The sequence below is a fragment of the Aythya ferina genome (assembly GCF_964211825.1).
Source record: "Aythya ferina genome assembly, chromosome: 4".
Lineage (NCBI taxonomy): Eukaryota > Metazoa > Chordata > Aves > Anseriformes > Anatidae > Aythya > Aythya ferina.
The window spans coordinates 6336925-6357177 of NC_140300.1; positions in this window are offsets into that span (position 1 = coordinate 6336925).

A 20253-nucleotide genomic window follows, 5' to 3' on the forward strand; every position below is an offset into this window, starting at 1 on the left:
TCTTTTTTTAATTTAAAAAAAAGAAAAAAAAGCCTTCAAGCAAAAATGGATCTTCTGCTGTAAACCTGGTATGAGCCTCAGGAGCTGGAGTTGAAGCTTTACCATGTGTGAGTGACCTGCAAGGTCACAACACCAGTGACAGCTCTGACGGTCGAGCTGCTTGAGCATTAAATCAGCAGTGTTATGACAACTTTTGTGGTTTATATTGATAATGCAAGGCCTGGATTTGCCCGGACTGAGTTTTGAGGTGGGAGAGCAGAGATGCAGCACCCTGAGGTTTTGCTAAGCTCACCAGGTGCCTGCCTGTTCCAGCTGGCTGGCCTTTTTCTGCTCGCCCAAGGACTTGTGCTTCACCTCTTCATAATTTAACAAAAAATAAATAATCTTAACCAAAACTCTGCCACCTTGCTCATTCCAGCCTGTGACCTCCTGGAACTGGAGCAGCTTCTCTGCTGAGGTGCCGCGCTCCTGCCCAGGATCATCTGCCTGCTTCATTCATTTTCCCTCCCTGCTTCTCTTGTGCTCAGGCCAAAACCAACTTGTTTCTGACCTCTGACCTACGCCTTTGTGGAGAACAAAGCCTTTCTGTTCAGTGCAGCTGCTCCTACTCCTTTCTCCTGTCCCCAGAGCTCAGCACCCTTGGTATGCGGCCGGGCGCTCAAGCCACTCGTCGTGAGGGGCCAGCAGGAAGGTGATGGGTGAGTTGCAGGAAAAAAAACCCTTTTAATCTTCCTGTACAAGGAAAGCTAGAAAGCAGACAGCGCGTAGTTTCCCTAGCCCCTTGCTTCCCTCTCCTGCTGTGCATAAATGTATTTCCTATAGCCCAAGGAAGCCTTTTATTTTTATTTTTATTTTTATTTTTATTTTTATTTTTATTTTTATTTTTATTTTTATTTTTATTTTTATTTTTATTTTTATTTTTATTTTTATTTTTATTTTTATTTTTATTTTTATTTTTATTTTTATTTTCCCCTGCTATTTTCCTCTCCCTGGCCCCAGATGCCCCGTGGGGTTGCGGTGTCTCCCTGCCGTCTTTGCCAGGCACAGCAGCTCTTCTGCAGAGGACTGCGGATGCTGGTGAGGGTGCTGGCAATTTTTGGGTGCTCACCTCTTTGTACCCATGAGGGAAGAGCAGGATCTGAGTCCAGAGCAGCTTCGGGACCTCTCTGTGCTGCTCTATCCGGGAGAGAAGTTTGCATGTTGGAGTGGCAACTTATCGCCTATCCTGCTATGCAAAGTCTGGAAAGAAGGGCTGGTTTGTGCCAACGGTATCGAGATTACCACGAGCAGGTTTGGTTTCAGGCCTGGGTGAAGGAGGGTTATTTTTAAGCAGGTTCTTTCCTGTTCATAGAGGCAGCTAACTAGGACAGGTTCCAGCTTATTTCAAAACCCCAAGGGGTTTTCCTCTGCGAGGTCACAAGTCTCTGAACCCTGTGACTATTTCTCTGGTCTGAATTTATCCTCCTTGATTTCTAACCTTACTTTTCCCTCTGAGGGGACTGTCCCTCGTGTTACCAGCCAGTAATTCATCCTGGTGTGTCCCCGGGCCTGGCTGCTGCTCTGGGTGGGTGGGTGGATGGATGGATGGATGGCAGTGGCTCAGGCAGATGCTTATGGAGTTTCACTGCTTCTTCTGCCATAGCACCATTAAGGTTGGAAAAGCCCTCCAGGATCATCTGGTCCAACCACCCCCTACCACCACCATCACCCACTAACCCATGTCCAACCTTGAACACCCCATGAGATGGTCACGAGCCGTGTAAAGGCTCATGCTCAGGCTGGATTAGGAATTTCGGTGCTTTGAAACACCTGGGTCCACAGAGATGCCCCCAAGCCTTACAGCAGCCCTGGGAGGGCTGAGCCTGAGGGCAGCATTTCTGATTTGCAGAGGGTTGGAGATGAGAAGCGGGCTCGTAGCCCCATCTAGTGCTCGGAGAGAGCCCTGCTGCCAGCCGGGATGTGCACAGGCTTGGACCAGCTGCACCGCACCGCTAGAAAGGGTCAAAACCCCAAAAAATCCTTCACCGCTAATGCAGCATGCCTGTGCTGGGTGCCAGAAGTCAACCCTGAAGTGAGGGCTGCAGGGATGAGCAGTTTTCCTTCAGCAAGTGGAGCTGGAAATAAGGACTTGCATCCCATCAATGAGTGTTAATTACAAGCAGCTATTGATGAGCCAGCAGCTGTTAAATAGGCTGTGAGCTGACGTGGCACGTGTCACCCTAATCCCTGGCTAGTGCTCTCCCAGAACTGCAAAAATGCCTTTTAAATCATTTTATTTATTTATTTATAATTAATTAATGAATTACTTTATTTATTTTATTGTATGCTCAGTTTTTCATCTGCATAGGATTAAACACAGCAAAGCCTGTACCTAACAGTATTTCTAAATCCCCTTTCCTCGGACTCGAAGCTGTGGGTGGCGAGGGAATTCTTCCCTGTGACACGCAGAAGGAGGCAGAGGTGGTGCCGGGAGGATTTCACAGGTGGTTTGGTGGAGGTGTGGGGTTTTGAGTTCACAGAGGAAAATCTCTGGGGAAGTCCCAGTGTTTGGTTGGGGACCTAGATGAGCTCCTTGTCTGCTTTGCCTGAGGAAAAAAGGAGGGCTGGAGGCTGTTCTCCTACCATTCACGGGGCAGTGGGGTTTGATGTCATTTCCTATGTATTTTTTTTTCCCTTCCAGCATGATGATTTGGATGAGAAGGCCAGCAGCATCCTGGCCTATATCAGGAATAGTGCAGCCAGCAGGACCTGGGGGTGCTCATCCCCCTGTGCTCAGCTCTGGTGAGGCCGCACCTCAGTGCTGTGCTCAGCTTTGGGCCCCTCAGTACCAGAAGGACATCGAGGCCCTGGAGCATGTCCAGAGAAGGGTTAAGGAGCTGGTGAAGGGCCTGGAGCACAAGTCCTGTGAGGAGTGGCTGAGGGAACTGGGGGTGTTTGGTCTGGAGAAGAGGAGGCTCAGGGGAGACCCCATTGCCCTCTGCAATTGCCTGAAAGGTGTGGGGAGCTGGGGGTCGGCCTCTTCTCGCAGGTCACTGTGATAGGACCAGAGGGAATGGCCTCAAGTTGTGCCAGGGAAGGTTCAGGTTGGAAATGAGGAGACATTTCTGTCAGAAAGAGCAGTCAGGTGTTGGGACGGGTTGCCCAGGGAGGTGGTGGCATCACCGTCCCTGGGGTTTTCAAGGCAAGGTTGGGCCTGGTGCTTGGGGACATGGTTTGGTGGTGACAGTGGTGGTCGGGGGGTGGTTGGACCAGGAGATCCTGGAGGTCTTTTCCAACCTTAATGATTCTATAAGTGGAAGAATTCATGAGAGACAGCAGTTTTATGACAGATCTTCATTTCTCTGGCTGTGGAAATGTACGCAGGACTGCTGATGCCCCCTCCTGCAGCCTCCATGGACATTCAGGCAGTTGTTCACAATTCCCAGAGATCTGTGAAGAGCAGGAATCCTCTGGACCTGAGACAAGCTGAGGTTTATCTACATGGGCAGCTGTACTGGAGGGGACTTTATAGAGCAGTAAAACACTCCTGCACATGGTGGCTTCCCACAGGTATGGTGTTGTAGGACAGAAAGTGTTGTGCCAAAACCAGTCCTCTCCAAACCAGGCCTCTTCATCCCACCAGAGGGACTTGGAGGGCAACCAAAACTCTGAGACACCCAAAAGCACAGGTACATGAATGAACACAGATCAGTGGGTCCTGAGAAGACCAGAAGGTCAGTGAGAGGGGCAGTAATTCCTTTCTTCCTTCTGCATCACTCCAGACACAAATAGCACCCTTGGGGTGTTCAGGTTCATCTCAAGTAGATTTTTTTCTAACATGAGATTAGAGAAGGGTTGGCCTGGCTTGTGCAGGGCGGCCATGAGGTCTTCAACCTCAAATTCCTTGACAGGAGTGGGAGCAGCTCCAGCAGGGATGGCTTCAGCTGTAGCTGATCCCATCGTGGGTATGGGTTTAGGTGCCCTGTGGGGAGGGAGGGAGCGTCCTTTCCAGCTCCCCTCTCTCTGCCCTTTCAGCTCGAAGCATGATATTATGTGCTGATGCTGAGCTTGCAGTTACTCACCCTTCCTCCTCAAGGATTTTCAGCTCTGCTTACACAATGTGCTGTGAAAAAGCAAAACGCAGCCATAAAGCTGGGGACAGGATCTCCCCTGTAGCTAAACGAGGATGGTAGGGGCAGAGAGGAGGGAGTAACAGACTCCTGAATCAGACGGATCTATGTGTCAAACCCCACCCTGACCAAAATTAGAGCCCTAAATTTTAGAGCCCTAACCTGCTCTAAAATTCCCAGCCTTGGAGAATGCAGTTTATCAGCTTGCAGAGGCCGGTATTTCACTGCAGATCCATCTCCAGGTATGTTCGAGCACCAGGGCTTGGATTTCTCTTTGTCTTGTGTTGGTTTAGGAATGTCAGCTGAGGGGAGGAGGTCTGGGGACAAAAGCAGGTTCCACATTGTGCAAACTCACCAGAAATAAGGATGGGTTGATAGCGACTGCCCCATCTGATGTCCCTGGAGAATCTCTTGCTTGTGTTGGAAGAACCACTGCTTTTCCACTACCTCAAATTTTCTGATTGCTGTCTTATTTCCCCATTTAATATGGGAGAGAAGAGAGTTAAAACATAGTTGGTTGAAGCATGGGACTGCAAAACTCAAGTGTTTTTCCCAAGCTGCTTATCTCTGACCCTCAGCCCAGTCCTTGGCTATAAAGGGATTATGTGCATACCACTCCTGGGTTTGTTTTGGGACACACTTGGAAGCGGGACCCCATGTTATTCCTTCTTGGCATCTCATGAGCTTGCTGTGCTGTAAGCTCCTAGGGGATGTTGCCTGTCCCTGCTCTAGCACTTGTCGGGTCTCTCTCCCACACTCGATTATGAACTAGTTTTTGGCTCGTAACAGCAGTGCAACGACACCTTTTGTGCCCTTGCTCCAGCTGGCATTGCTTGGTGGTCTCACCCTTTTAACCCAAAGCTGATTCCTGAGCATAGATAGGCAGGCCAGGGTTAGTTGCCAGTTTAATACAGTTCCCCGTGAACAATTCACTTCTGCAGCCTGGATTCCCACCCTTCTCCCTCCAAACAGCTCTTCCGAGAGCAGGGTTTTGCTGTCATTTCTCTCTGTGGCCCCCGAAAAATATATGCCATAAAACGATCACACCTGGTAGCACAGCAACCTCCTGAGGTACCCGTGAGGAGATCCTGATGTTGGGCCCAGCAGATGGCAGCCGTCAACATGCAGAGCTCCAAATAAAACACGTCCCTGTGAGGCTTTTGGTCTTCTGACGGAGATCAGAGTGATCCCAGCGTGATGCTGCCCCAAAACGTGGGAGCCAGGAGCACGTCGTGAGGAAGCACGTCATGAGGCGTCAGAACTGGAAATGCTGAGTGCAGCGCACACACCTGCAGAGGGTTGTTCTGGCTCGATGAGAAGTAAACATTGCTCAATTCATCTCATCAAAGGGCTGGATGAAAGGAAGAGGGGAGCTAACAGCAGCTGAAACCCCAAGCCAGTGGTGTGCCCCAAAGCCTGCGGCCATCCCTCGTGCTGCCAGCCTGCAGGGAAGGCAGTAAGGACATGTGGGGTTTTGTTGTGCAGCACCCCTGGCTATCCCCAAGAGCCTTTGGGATGGAGGGAGCTTTTATCAGGTCGAATTTTGCTTTTGCATGGTCTCCATCTCACTGCGAGGACATTTGAGATGGGTAAGAGGGGACGAGGCCTGCGCCTGGCTTCCCCTTGGTTCTTGCACAAGCTGCTGCTGCTTTGAATGACAAATATTTCTTGCTTGTGTGTTTTCCCCCCTTTTCTTTCTTCTTCAGCAGGAACAAAGATTTTTTGAAGAATCTTTTTTTTTTTTTTTTTTTCTTTTTTTTTTTTTCTTGAAGGAACAAAGGCTCTGCAGCCTGACCTCTGCCCGTTGGCCCCGCAAGTAGCTCCTGGCCAATTCCAAACAAACGTTACAGATGGGGAGAGCTGTGAAAGGGATTACAAGTTCATAAACAATGTAAAAACCTGTGCCTGGATGGGGGAAGAGAAGGGTAGGTCATTTCCTACCCTGTTTTGGCCAGCTGGCTCTGGCTGCAGTAGGGGCTGGGAATCCAGGCTTGCTCAACTGTGCTGCTCACTGAGCTTCTAACTCATATATTTTTTTTTTCAGGTACAATTTTAGGAGGGACTTTAGAGATCCAGAAGCATGGTCCAGGACATTTTTTTTTTCGTTTTGTTTGGAAAAGATAGGCTTGAAATTACAACAGGGAGCCTTTACAGGTAGGAGATTTGTTTTCACACGGGGGAACAGGTAGATTTGATGAATTCCGTGCTAGGGATGAGCAGGGGATTGCATTGGGGGTCAGGAAACACAGCCAGCCTCATCAGCAGGTTGGGCTGGAAGGGGCTGGAAGGACCACACTCACCTTCTGGTGCCCTTCACGTTGTGTTTGCAGAAGTGCTTGGATGCTCTTGCTGCTGTGACTTTGCAGCTTGAGCTGCTGCTCCTTCAAAGCCTTTTCAAACTGATGTGAAAAAGGCACTCCTACTGACAGTCCCACTCTCCTTGAAATGCCTCATTTATGGGTTTTCTTCCCGTAGACAGGGATATAAATCAAAAGTGACAAGCAGAGTGCACGGAACAAGCTACTTCAGCGCCCGTGTTGGGGGGGAACCTCATAAAGTCCTCAGCAGCAGCCAGGAGATCCCAGGTTTGGCTGTGAGACCTCAGCCCATAAAAGTTCCTGGGAGAGCTCGTGTGTTTTTCCCCCCCAAGTGAGAGGAAACCTTATTCTCTGTCTCGTTTGCTGCTTCTACACATGCCAGATTTCCCCGTGCAAATGTGTCCCTTTTCCTTCACACCCTTGGATACACTTTCCATTGATTGTCACCCAGCTCTGTGGCCTTTAGATCCTGGATCTTGGCACTGCAATAACCTCCTTCCAGATGACAAGGAAGGATGAGGAGCTAAGAAGCTGCGGCTTTCACTTTTTTATCAGTTATGGTTCTTCCTAGGCCCTGGGGTTAGAGAAGTGCAGAGCTCAGGAAAAATCCCAGATTACGACCTGGCCTCAGCATCAAGGATTTCCTCCCTGAGATGAGCTAACTGTTGCTGCACCCCCCAAAGTAAGCATCTCCCCCTGGTTTATGTGACCGTGTTGCATTTTTATTTTTATGCTACACACCTCATTGAAGGGGCAGTGTTCTCATGGAATGTGCAATCGCTTTCTGGAGGGTGTTGCTGCAGAGGATTACCAAATCCAGGCACTTAGCACAATTCAAAAAGGAGGAAGGATATTGGTATGGATTGCATCAGTCCAGACCTGTAAGGGATTATGCTAGCAAGTTTTGGAGCAGGTCTGGATCTGGATAGTGCTTTCAGGCTGTAACTATTCTCTGGATAACCCCATGGGCAAGACATTCCCTTACATCTGCCTCCCTGTTGTCCTCTTGCACCTTCCCATGCTGGAGGAAACACGGCTCTGATGCAACATGTGCTGTATTTTCTTTGCTGTGACTGAAATTTCCATTTGCAGTGTCCGTAGACCAGCTGAAGCGTTGTGAGATGCTCCTGAAAAATGCCCCAGCTCTCCCAGACAGACAAGTCCCTCTGATGGCCACCATAGCTGTGTCCCCGGTACAAATAGAGCCATCAAAGGGGGCAGGAGGGATCTGCAGACAACACAGGAGAGTGGTGAGAGGAGCAAAACTCACAGCTGCCATCCTCTGCCTAGGTCCTGGAGTCATCCCTTTGCCCTGGGAAGAGGGAAGGAGGCAGTCGGTACCTAAACAACTTGGGATGGAGTGAAACAGTGCTGACCATCAGCCACTGAGCCCCGTCTTACAAGTGAGTCCATCCACCCATCTGTGCATCCATGGTGGAGTTAGAGACGACTCTGATGGGAGTATTTAGAAGGCTGGCACATCAGGCCGGTTTTCGAACTGTAAAATTAAACTTCATTAAATTTTCAACAGGTTTCTTGCTAGTGGGCAGTCTCCTCTGCTCCTGATACCACGTAATTTGTTTTCTTTGTTTTGCCAGCCATCTGCCTCACATTTTGGGGGGAAGCTCTGCCTTTTTATCAGCCACTTTGTGTTTATCTTGTCCTCCCTCTTAGGAGGCACCTTTTGTTTCCTGGGTGCCTCCTAAGTGCACCTCCACCACCCCAGCCTGCCCCCTTGACGGCAGTGCTCACATACGCATGCTGAATCCCATCTGAGCATGCCATCGGCGTTACAAAAACCTGCGTGTGAAACAGATCCACTATTTTATTAGGCTCAAAGCAAGTTAATAGTGATTTTTTCAGTGTATATAATTCACAGGTGTCTGCGTTGGCTGTGCAGGCTCTGTGCACGGCTGTATGGCTGGCTGCTCCGCTTTGCATTTCGTCTTTATGGGGTGCAAGAACCGGGGCTTCCCTGGCATCAGGGCCAGGTTTGCATCCTTCCCTCTCCACGCTCAGCACCCACCCGTGTCCCACTCGGTCCCGAAGCCTCGTAGCTCCCCCGGCAGAGGGCAGTGACAGACAGACGGACGGACAGACGCCCGCACGGCACAGCCAAGCGCTGGTTTGCTCTATTTTGCTTCGGCCAGGGATGCCGAGCCAGTTAAGCTGCAGCATAAGCCGCATACTTAGCTGCTTTGCTGGGCTGCTCGGGAGCTGGCAGGATCAAGGCTCGGTCTCCCGTTTCCCCAGCTGACGGGGATGGTGCCGGAGGCTCCAGCCCGTAAAATCGGAGCTCGCTGTGGGTCTCTGGTAGGACTGGGGTGGGTTAAAGAGGTCTCTGCAGGATGCTAAGTCTTGCACAATTCTTGGTCAGGGAGGATTTGTCTCTGACATAATTTATTTGGAGTGAATGCGGTGGGTTTGGGGTTTGTGGAGGCTTGTTCTGACCGTAGGATTTTGCCTGATCACTTGGGAGGTGATGGCAGAAGAAAACTGCCTCCCAAAAATGTGCAAGGGTAATAATTGCCTTTTTCCTTTCCTAGCCACCTCTTCCTCCCTTTCCTTTCCCTGCTGGCCTCAGACCCCCTTGCTCAAAGCCTTACACAGAAAAAAACGCTCACAACCCCAACCCACCAAAGGGTGAAACTTGAAGCAGGACAGCTCAGATAACACATCCACGTGGGAAATCAGGGTCTTTCTCTAAACTGATTATCTCCTGGTTTGTCCCAAATAGTTCAGCATCCTCCTTGTACCGTTCTTGTGAGGTCTCGGAAGCCGTGCAGCACCGGGCCTGGGGATTTATATGGGAGACCTCCAGGAGCTTCGGGTTGTTGGGAAACGAGTCTTGGAGGCTCACTAAGGGGCATTCTCCTCTCTTGAGTCAGTGTTGAACACGCGCCCATTCCGGCAGCAGATGTCATGCTTCAGCACTGTCGTTCTGGCACCCAAAAGCTCTGCAGAGTTAAAGCCCATCTTGTCAGCATCAGACGCGCTGAGATGCTCGGGGTGCCTGTTAGGAGGAGAGGACACGGCCCCGTCAGAGCCCTCAGTGACAGATGGGACCCTTGTGCTCAAGGTTAGAGCAAAAAATGTTTTATTTTTAATCCAGCAATGGTCAGGCGAGGCAATGCCAGAGGAAGGAGCTGTGGAAGGAGGGACTGAGGGCTCTCTGTGCTTTTCTCCTTGGCTTGGTAGCACGGAGCTCATGGTAGCTGGTCCTGCCTTCTTTCTCCGAGGGCTACCTTACCCCTCTCACAGTGCCTGTTGCTCTTGCAGAAAAGCAAACTGTCTGTCCAGTCTGTATTTGCACCAGATTCTTCCCCATGGGCAATATTATTGCTGATTTACGCCTGATGATGCAGAGCAGAAGTTGTTCTCCCCAAGCAGGAGCAGGAAAAGTTACACCTAGAGCCTTCCTTCACTTGGGTAAGCTGGGTGCATGGAGGGACCAAGCTCCAGAAGTGAAGGGCTTCATCTTGCTGAGCAAACAGGAGGAGCTTAATTCACCAGAAATTCTCCTGAATGTTTCCAAGGATACCCTGAAAGTCACCAGAAGCTGCAGACAAATCCAGACCTGCTTGCACAGCAGAATTTGGAGCAGGGGAAAGTTTCTGTGTCAGAGCAAAGAGGCTGCATGATGTGGATCCTTTTTTTCTCTGTGGATCCTGTGCCAGCACAAGGGCCTAAAGGTGCAGGGGGTCCTGCCCAGTGGCTCTGGGCATGGTGATGTATAAGCAGGAGGGATCCTGCACAAGGAAGGCGTGGAGATGGATAACTCCTCCTCCTCCTCAGAAATAAATACAACAAAATAGAGAGTGGTTTTACTCTTCCTACAGTGCTGGGAACATCCTGGACTCTGGGGCCAGACCCTAACTGCTCAGTGACTCCAAATGGTCCATGGCCGGGGACAGAAATTGCACCCACTGACTTGTTCTCCTGTGGAGGCTTCCCACCAGTGGAGAGTTAACCAGTGACCACCAGTGCTTCTGCAGAGGCATGGTTATGCTCCATTTCCATCATCTATTTTTGTTTTTCTCCACCTTAGGGAGAAATAAAAAGCCTGATAATAGATTTTTCCCTGATTTCATCCCCAGACTGACGTGGGTGGAAAGGCTGCAGAGATTGCTAAGGACACATCTGAGGGTTTTTTTTAGGGGGTCCTAGAAATCCAGCGTGAGCGCCTCGAGCTGGGTCTGCTTTGTTTTAAAAGAGAACGTGAGCTGCTGGGGCTGGCGCGGTGGGATGCTGACAACACCTGGCAGAAGGGCTGTGCTCAGATCGGGACGACTGCATGTGTTTAATTTTGAGCTGGAGGAGGAGAACTATGGTGAGTCCTGGGTCAGTGACAATGAAGTCTGGACTCCAGATGTGCAAAGCCTGGCAGTGCAAGACGGGAAGGCTGTTTGGAGGAGAACATTTTGGAAGTCTGGGGGAGTGCACAGTGGGATACTAGATCTCAAATTAAATCTTCAGCCAAGAAGGGAGGAATCTAGCAGCAGTTTTATCAGGATGGGCTACTGCAGGAATTGCTTCAGCTGCAGGCCAGGAGTGTTGCTGAGAAATTGGCTCCAGCAGCAGCCTTATCTGATGGGTCAAGGCAACGGCTTCCAGATTTTGCAGAGCAGCTCATCCAAATTCAGGGTGATGAGGCAGCGAGCTGGCCGGGGGTTGCTTGCTGAACTTTGGTAGGTGCCCAGCGTTGAGTGGTGCTTTCAGCCGAAGGTTGTGCGTGGTGGGAAGCAGCGCTGCAGAGACAGCAGGGAGGCACTGCTGCCAAAAAGCTGCTGAGCATCTGTCAGGTTTTGAAAGCTTAACTATCCTGATTGACTTACCCCTGCGGACGGCAACTGGGAAGGAGGTTCTGGAGCAAACGAGCAGCAGGGGCTCTTTAGATGTAAAATTTCATGCTTAAACGCCAGCTATTGACGTTGTCAGCTCCTCGGATACGAGTGTGAGATGATTGTGGATCACTGGAAAGAACAGGCAGCATCTCCTGCTGCAAGGTCTCCTCTCCCTGCGTGGCTACATCCGCTGCTGTTGCACTTGGCAGGCGTTTGGTGACACGAGTTGTCATGGCCTCTGTGCTCGCCACTGATGAGGGATCCATTTCCTGAGCAAAACCCGAGCATTTGACAGCACCCTGGCTGTTGTTGTGCATGGTGTGAGAAATGTGCAACATCACAATGTGTTTTGGGTCCTTCGTGAGGGTTGTGGCTGTGGGTAGGGATGTTTGCAGTGTGCCTCCCCCTCTGCTCGTGCTGGCCTTTAGCCTGATGTGCATTGCATGGTAAAAATCATGCTTGTTTTTAAAGGGCGTGCTCCAACATTTTCTTGTAAGGAAAAGCCTTAAAACAAAAGGAAAAAACAGCGTTATATAGAGAGAGCAGGTGCCCAAAACCAGTAAGTAGCACCTTGCTAGTGGGAATCCTGGTCCCTACAAATGTCAGGCATCTGCAATAATTGTAGGATTTTGAATTAAGCACTAAAAGTGCCTGTTATTGATCTCTTAGATGCCTTATGTCTTTGCTGGGTGCATACCCCTAAAGAAGATGTGCCCTTAAAAAGCTGAAGAGGGAAGGAGCAGCTTGAATTCAACGGATTTTGGACGGAATGTGGTGAGGAAGAGGACAGCCAAAAATACAACTTGAGCATTGTGTTTTCAGCACTTTCAGTCGGGCAAAAATGCAGGTGGAAAAATAAATACATGTTTTTATTACTGCCATTGTTCAGGGTGTGAATTTAGAGAGGTCCAAACTGTTCCCCAAAGTTCAGAGCTAACCTGTTGGCTTGCAGGTGGGTGTCCCTCAGGGATCACACTGGACGTAGAGTGCATCGCCTTCACAGGCTATAAAGAAAACACAGAACTGTGAGACATCTAATTAAAATTACATCTGGATAGGATGAAGCCTGTCCCCAGTCCTCAGTGCCTTGAGATGTGAAATGTTTTGACTCTCAGGAAGCATCACATTCACCAGCTTTTACCTATTTCTCATTCATATTACTCATCCCTGTTGTCCTTGGCGTGGCCCAGGATCCTATCGCATGAGGCATCGCCCACACGTCCTGTTGCCATCCTGCTCCTGAGTGATGATGAAAATGCTTCCAGGAACCTCATAAAAGTTAGATTTTGCTGTTTAAAGATCGCTGACATCAGCAATGATAAACCCTGAGTGAAGCTCCAACTCCAGGCCCTCCAACGCAGACCCAAGGAGGGAGATCCCATGCGGGTCCTGGTCTGACATCCACCTCCCTCCTTCTGAGCCCCAGACCCTAGCTGACCGCAGAGGACCTAGTAAATTCAGGATTGGTTTCTAAAGTGTTTTTTTGACAAGAAACTCCATGCTGTGTGAGGTGCTGTAGGACAGGAGAGGTGTTACCCTGCACCACAGAGCTTGTCCATCATGACGCAGCATCTCAGCTCAGCCCTGTGAGCACCTCCTTTCCTTCAAAGCCATCGTAGCCAAGCAGGGAGCTCCCAGGAGAGCCTCGGGAGCAGGTTTTTGAGAGTGGGTGCTGTGGGGACCTTCCCACCAGCAGGTGTGGGGCAAACAGCCAGGCGACAGCTCAGAGCAGAGCAGGGAATGGGGCAAGCCCTTACAAGGGAATGTACAGTATGCTGGGCACACGCGGGCAGCGGCCACCAGCAAGTACAGTAGCAGCCTGGAATAGCTTGGCCGGGCAGCCCTGCATGAGAGAACAGTCCTGAAATAGGGCTGATAGTCTTGATGTTATTTTTGTTGTGCTGGAAACCGCAGCCCTGGCACCCTGCGTGGCTGCCAGCCCCCAGGTGGCTGCGCTGGGGCGCGTGGCCCTCTGCATCCCATCATGGGAGGAGAGGGAGCCGCCGTCCAGCAGGGAGGGGAGGGCATTTTGGAGGGAAATGGTGGAGGATTTGTAAGAATGAATAAGAGCTCACAATGCTCTGAAAGGAAACAAGGTGAGCATGGTGTGCCTGTGATGCTGAGGAGCAGAGACTGAGGAGAGAGGCCCATGGAGGCATCCTTCCTCCCTTCTTGCATTGTTTCAATGTACAGATTATGATAGAACAACACAATGTTGCTGCAACAACCTTTTTTTTTCAAAAGCCCATGCTGCACAGTAATGTTTCTGTCAGAGCCACCATCTGGAAATCCATCCCGAATTGTAAAATGTCTTCTGAAGTGACAGTCTCCGTTGGCTCAAAAACACAGGGGTTGTAGCCTAATTCACTTAAGTCTATGGACTTTGAGGTCTACAGGAACTTCCTGACCTCAGCAATCCATTTTAAGTCAAAATCCTTGATTTTCATAGCTCAGCATGAGGCAATCTTTAGTTGATGAATGCTCACAAGTAAAGTTTGCAGAAAAAAAGAAAAAAGAAGAAAGTGTTAAGCCTAAAATTTCATATAGGAAAGTTGGGAAGAAAGCTGAGCCAAGCTTCACATAGGAAGCAAACCCTGACTTATTGGGTCTTCAACATGCATGGCTGCTCTTCCAAGGCGATGGTGATTTCCAGAATGCATGTTCCTACGTGATTGAAGAAGGGGTGAAATGGGCTCACTTGCTGTCAGGTGGGTCCCTTTTCCTTATTGTGCTGGAAGATATGTGTAGCATGGAAATTGAAATTGAATCAGGATTAAAATGTAGGGACTTGTGAGTCTTCAAATAGCTCTCCAGAGTTATGCTTGGGCACGTGGCAGATCCACCTACTGATGTCCCCGCGGAGGAGCTGCACAGTGGCAGGGAAGTGATGTGTGATCATAGAGAGGAGAAACATCTCCAGAAATAGAAGCACTCTTAGCTGCGGTGTGCCCCAGCTCTGCTCCTTTACTTATAGTGTCCAAAATCCATGGAGGGATCACACGGGTTCCACAAAGTCCCACCTATGAATTCCCCATCTATTGCTCAGAGTAAAATGTCACGGCTCAGTTGTGCTTGTCACTACTGTGAGCACTTCCAAATTAAGTTAAATCTTGCTAAAACACCATCAATATAGGCACAAGAAGAAATATTTGTCATTGACTTGTCTCTCCCATGTCTCATTTCCTTTTTTGAGATGCCAGAATTTGGTTCCTACCTCTGGAACTGGCATCCAGGTTTCTTGTGCAACTCCTCACCCTTGGCTTAGAAGAACTAAACCCCTCCCATGGCCCTCCCAGTGAACTTTCTGCCTGGAGACCCTGAAGCTGTGACTTCATTTTGAGCCTGAAGGGGCCAGCTCTGGATTGTGTCAGCCAGGATGTCCTGGGACTCAGTGTCTTGAGGAGATGTGATGGATAGGAAAGAAAAAAAAAAAAAAGAAATAAAACGCCATTTTTGTTTCATTTCCCAAAGGCCTCCTTAACACCGTTTCATTTCGAAACAAAAATGTGCGAGAGCTGTGTGCTGGAAGGGGAAGATGGTCTCAATTCACAAGTGTGGGGTTAGCTCCTGGACTTGTGCTACTCTCCTTCAGGGTGTGCAGTGAGGGGGAGAAGTCATCAGGCCCTGCAAAATGGAGAGGACTTTCAGATGCCCCCTGCCTTCGTCTCCTTTGGGAGGAGTGGGAACATGTTCCTGGAGTCTGCAAACCAAGTGCATCTGAGGTGAAAATGGCTTTGGAATAAATATTAAGCTTGTAATACACAAGCTGTTGCTCAGTTGATCATTGCACAGCTGTGGGAGTGCATTTCTCTCAGTCAAATTCAGTTATTTTTCTCCTGATGTAGCTGTGGATGTGGTGGAGCCTCTCATGAATCTCTTGGAATCAGGTGAGCTACATGAAAAAGATGCTCTCCTGAAGGTCCCTCATCCAACATCTCTTATACCTGATTTAATTTCTCACATTTTCTGAGTCTCCAATGGTCAGAAAGATCCTGAAAATACTTGAATGCAGTGGGCCAGAAGAGACTGAGGGGTTTTATGCGAGATGATTCTGTGCCTGTGATTTTTATTGAGCCATAACATGCCATGAGTGCTCTGCTTGGTAACAGCATTCCCAGGATCTATCCTAAATGTATGGAGGACTTGAGAGCTGCATATGAATTCTAAGTTCACAGACTTTTCACCTACCAATCTGCCCTGACTTGGCTTTAGAGAGGAATTTTTAAAAATTTGGTCAGATTAAAGCATCCCTAGTGAACTTTGTGTGTTAAATATGTAGTATATGAGGAACATATGATATGGGGTGTGGTAGGAAGGGTTTATTGGCTCTCAGTTGGGATGGCTGCAATAATATAGTATGAGTAAGAAAGATGTGAAAGATAATGGAGCCTAGAAGTTCTTACAGGATGGATCTGAGTTGCAGTACCTGAGTTATCTAAAGTATACTCAGGTTATCTTGGGCATGTCAGGGAACCCATACATATTTATGCATCACATGTATTTAGGCACAAATCTACTTCTTCTAAATCTTACAGTAGGCTCTCAGAGGGTTGTCTTCTTTCTCTAATTTCTTGCCTAAATTTATTCCTGGCCCCTTCATACCCATTTGTTCCTGTGCCAACATTGTCTTTTAGCTTCAATAGCTCTACTGCCTCCCTGGTGCTTGCTCCTGTTGTATTTATAGACAGCAACCATGACCCCTCTTAGCTTTCATTCTGTGGCCTAAATGAGCTTTTTTAGGAGACGACTACCTTGGGAGCAGAAATGTGTAGGCACATCTCAGCTGGCCAGACAGTGGCTGGTGCCCTTGGTAGTCCCAGGCTGTTGGGGCACAGTGGGCTGTGGAGCTGCAGTGAAGAGCCACAGGGCAACCCGAGCAGCCAGAGTCGTCAACATGTAGATGAGAAGCTCCAAAGTAAATCATTCTACTTTTTCCCTAAGACATTTAAGAATTGGTGCAAGCATGAGATCAACCCATGGGGTTTCCATTCAGAAATGCCTCTTCCTGTCATAAGTCCCATAGCTGGAGGGGTGCTGCACTCTATACATCTGGGTGGCTTTTGAAAAGATGTATTGAAGGCTTTCTCCATCCATCACGGAGTGTGTAGGTGTGAGAAGAGGCACAAACTGTGGGAACAAGAAGTGGCTGCCCATCCTTGACTTATTCTGGTGCCTACACAGGTCTCCAGGCAGCATGTCAAGGGATGGAGACTTTTGAGGCTTTGCCACAAATGCATTAGGTGACCTTGTGGCAGCTATTCCACCTCTCTTTTCTTTCTCATCATCTCTTTCTTTGGCGTGTAGACCCTCTGGGGACCTCATGGACTCAGCACACACACTCAGCACTGCAGGAGACCCTGCTCATTGGGTTTGCAGGAGCTTCGCCAGCAATGCCAGCAATTGATTCCTATGTTGGTCGTTGTTCCCTCCACCTCTGACCCAGCTGCTCGTGTTGCAGAATTCACTAGAGTTGATGGTATTCCACAGGAAGGAAGTATTGCTGCATTTTAACTTGTATTTATTTGGGTCTCCTACTCCACCTCTACTTAGGGCTTCAGCAAGATCTGTCATCACTCAGCAGAAAGAAAGGAAACAATGAGTCCTTGCCTTAGAGCGATTTTTCTATTGCAGAAACTGTTGATGAAAACAAAAGTCTTTTCAGGTCTGTCAAAAGGAACTGAAAAGCTGCTGAAAGTGGCAGATGTAATTTGCTTTTTCTGCCCTGCTTCGTTTCTGCCACCTGGCTGCCTGTCCCGAGGTCTCCTGTTTGGCTGCAGCTTGTTCTCGTGGTACATTTGTGGGGATGCAGCCTGGCTGCGCCTCCTGAGCCTGCAGAAAGTGGAAACCCTGGGAAAAAAATGCAGGTCCAGGAAGCACTGTGATGGGCATTTCAGGGCTGATAGTTTGAGTGTGGTCAAAAACTTTCCATGATGAAAATGATGTTTTCAGAGGGAAAGGTGGAAACAATATTGGTGGACACGTGGCCATACTTGGGAAGTCCACCCTAGTTATGTGTACCCTTGCTGTCATGCTGTAAGAGGGAAGAGTATTGGATGTAACCACTTCGCATGATGTGCTGCTTTGAACCTTGTCTGTACCGTAATACAAAGGCATTAATTGCCCATCGTTGATTTCAGGAGATAATGGAGATTTAAGGAGAGGTGTTCACACACATCCCAAAGAAATATGGCAGTGAGGATCAGCATCAGCTGCTGAAAGAGCTTGTTTTCAGTGCAGGTTTTTTTTTTTTTTTTTTTTTTTTTTTTTTTGGTAAGCAGAAGTAGTTGGAGAAGATGACTCCCCTTTTCATCTGTCTCTTCCTTTGAGAACAAGGCCTGACATCACTGCCTATTTCTCAGCTGAACGAGAAGTCTCCAGTTCTGCCTTTGATGCCCTGACCAGGTCAGCAAGCTTTATTTTTGCTCTGACAAATTCTGTGAGATTCCCATTTTTCTTCCTTTTGGCACCAGGACAAACTCCAGAAATGTCTTAAGGTACGGAGGGAGAACAGAGACCAATGGAAACCAGCACAGCAGCACCAAACCTGGTGTGGGGTAAGAGAGATGAGCTCCAGCTCCAGGGCATCACCCTCGGGCTGAGCCCCAGCACCACAAGCCGTGAGCACCAGCAGGACCTGGCTGAGGGATCCCTACTGGAAGAAGATCATCCCATTTTGTGATGTTGCTCAGCAAGGTCAGATGTTTGTCACAAGGAATGGGGGGACAGGGCTCACCTTGGCCTCTCTGGTGACCAACCAGGCTCTGGGTACATGTGTAGGTGTGCATGACCCCATGGATGTGAGCTGTGAGTGGTGCCAGGGCCCTCTGGGATGTGCCATGGTTGTGGTGTCCCTGCTGTGGCACAGGCAGGGACAATCTGCTGCCATCCCCGAGCCACACGTGGCATCAGCCGGGGATGTGCTGAGCATCCTGCTAGAGCTACACCAGGGTTTGCAGGCAGGCAGAAAGCAATTCATTAAATTGCTTACATACAAAGTGCTTACTTTCTCCTGACCTCTGGGATAGAGAGCAAATTGCTCAGGCTAAAAGGAAAAAAAAAAAAAAAGAAAAAAAAAAAGAAGAAAAGAGGACTGAGGTTGTAGCTTCTAGCTTGCAAGGAGGGCTGTAAAACTGCGTCTGAGGGAAGCACTTGGTCCTTCCCATCATGAGGCTGTCTCTGCTCCCTCAGATTTTCAGCGTATGCAAGTCTGTGCTAGAGGGAGTTGACCATCGCATTTTTGTCAGCTCCCTCCTCAAAGGCAGAACTTGACGTCCTGCTTCTCTTTTTCTCTTATTTCTCTCCCCCCCCCTCCCCGCCTCCCCTTTTCCCCTGTCCACATGACAGTCATAAAAATATAATGGGAACAAGATGGGAATAGTCCTGCTTAGAGCAGCTTCCTTCTGGATGGGAGCCGTGCGCAGAAGCCGGGGAAGCTGCGAGATGCCTTTGGAAAGCCACCGAGGGGAGGTCACGGCGGCCGGCTTCCCAAAACCAGAGCTGTGCTTCAGCTGGACCAGTCCCTCCCCAGGGCACCAAGCTGGCAGGATAAGAAACCCCACGATGAGGTTATCATCTTTGATTTATTTATTTATTTTTTTTTTTCCCTATGGGAAGAGTCTTTGGGGCAAGGCTGTACAACCATCAGAGGGTGCTCAAAGCATCCTCAATCCTCTCCTCCGTGGGGTTTGCTGCTCCCTCCTCCTGGGCAGGGGCTGCTGGGGATGTCCCCGGGGATCGTAGCCCACCGGTGGCTGTTAGTAGCCAGGAGGGACAATACGGCCGGCTTGCTGATTGCAGAATCTGGTTTAATTGCTCACAGCACAACACGCTATTAAAAAGAAATTGGTTTGGCTTTCTCAGGAGCGACACATCTGAACTGACTCGCCTTCAGAAAGCTTGGCTCACAAGTTAATTAGATGGCTCGGTTAAGCAGATCGAACCCCTGTTCTACTATCAGCTCGCAGGATCCAGTATTATTTAAAGATCCTGCATATCCTTACATAAGAGCTCAATTGTTTCTTTAACAGGAAAAAAAAAAAAAAAGACCCAAAAAAGAAAAGAAAAAGAGAAAAAAACAACCCGCCCTTTAAACAGAATATAAATTTATACATCATTGAGTTCTTAATTTTCATGGAATTTCTCTCCCCCTCACAGACAGAAGTTGTATATACAGGATTTTAGTATTTCCTCTCCGGCTCCAGCCCCAATTTGAAAGACTGTAAAAGTTTGAACCGATTCCAATAGCGCGCGGTTTGCCTGGTCTCTGCTACGCTGCAGAGTCAAAACAGCCCACACAGTAACAGACATGCAGTAAATCTTGAGAGAAGTGTTTCCTTTCTTCACACACACACACACACAGGACTGAAATTCAATTACAGTTCAAAAAAAAAAAAAAAAGCTGAAATTTCAAGGCAGAAGATAAAAAAAAATGCGAGCGCTGCTCCTCGTGGCGAGGAACCCGGTGTGTTTGGAGGCGATATCAGGTTTCTCCGTGCTCGGGGCCGACGATAACGTGTTTAGCATATTTTGTGGTTGAGCCCGTTCGCAAACATGAACTCATTATTAGGGAATAATCATAGCAGTTAATTGTCTTTGGAGAGAGATTTAGAGTCCCGTCACACCGCGTTTCGCCTGTCCCATGTACTCGTTCCCAAATCCGGGGAAGAACAGAATGTAAAACCGCAGCTCATCGCATTAGCCCTAATAAATGCCGTGAGACCCGCGTGCATTGCACACACACAAAACCCTGCATTCTCCTCCGCCCTTTCTCTCTCATACGTACTATAAACAAAGGAAGAGGACAGCGGGCCGTGTGCCAGATCTCCCCATTTTTTTCCTCTTTATCTAGGACTCCCTCCATCGTGCTTTTGTCTAATTGTGTGGCGGTGCCTGTCGTGGTGAGGTGGCATCACCAGATCGATGCCAAGCACTCGGTAGTGGCAGCAGCAGCCACAAGCATCGTGCCCAAACCACTCTTCAGGG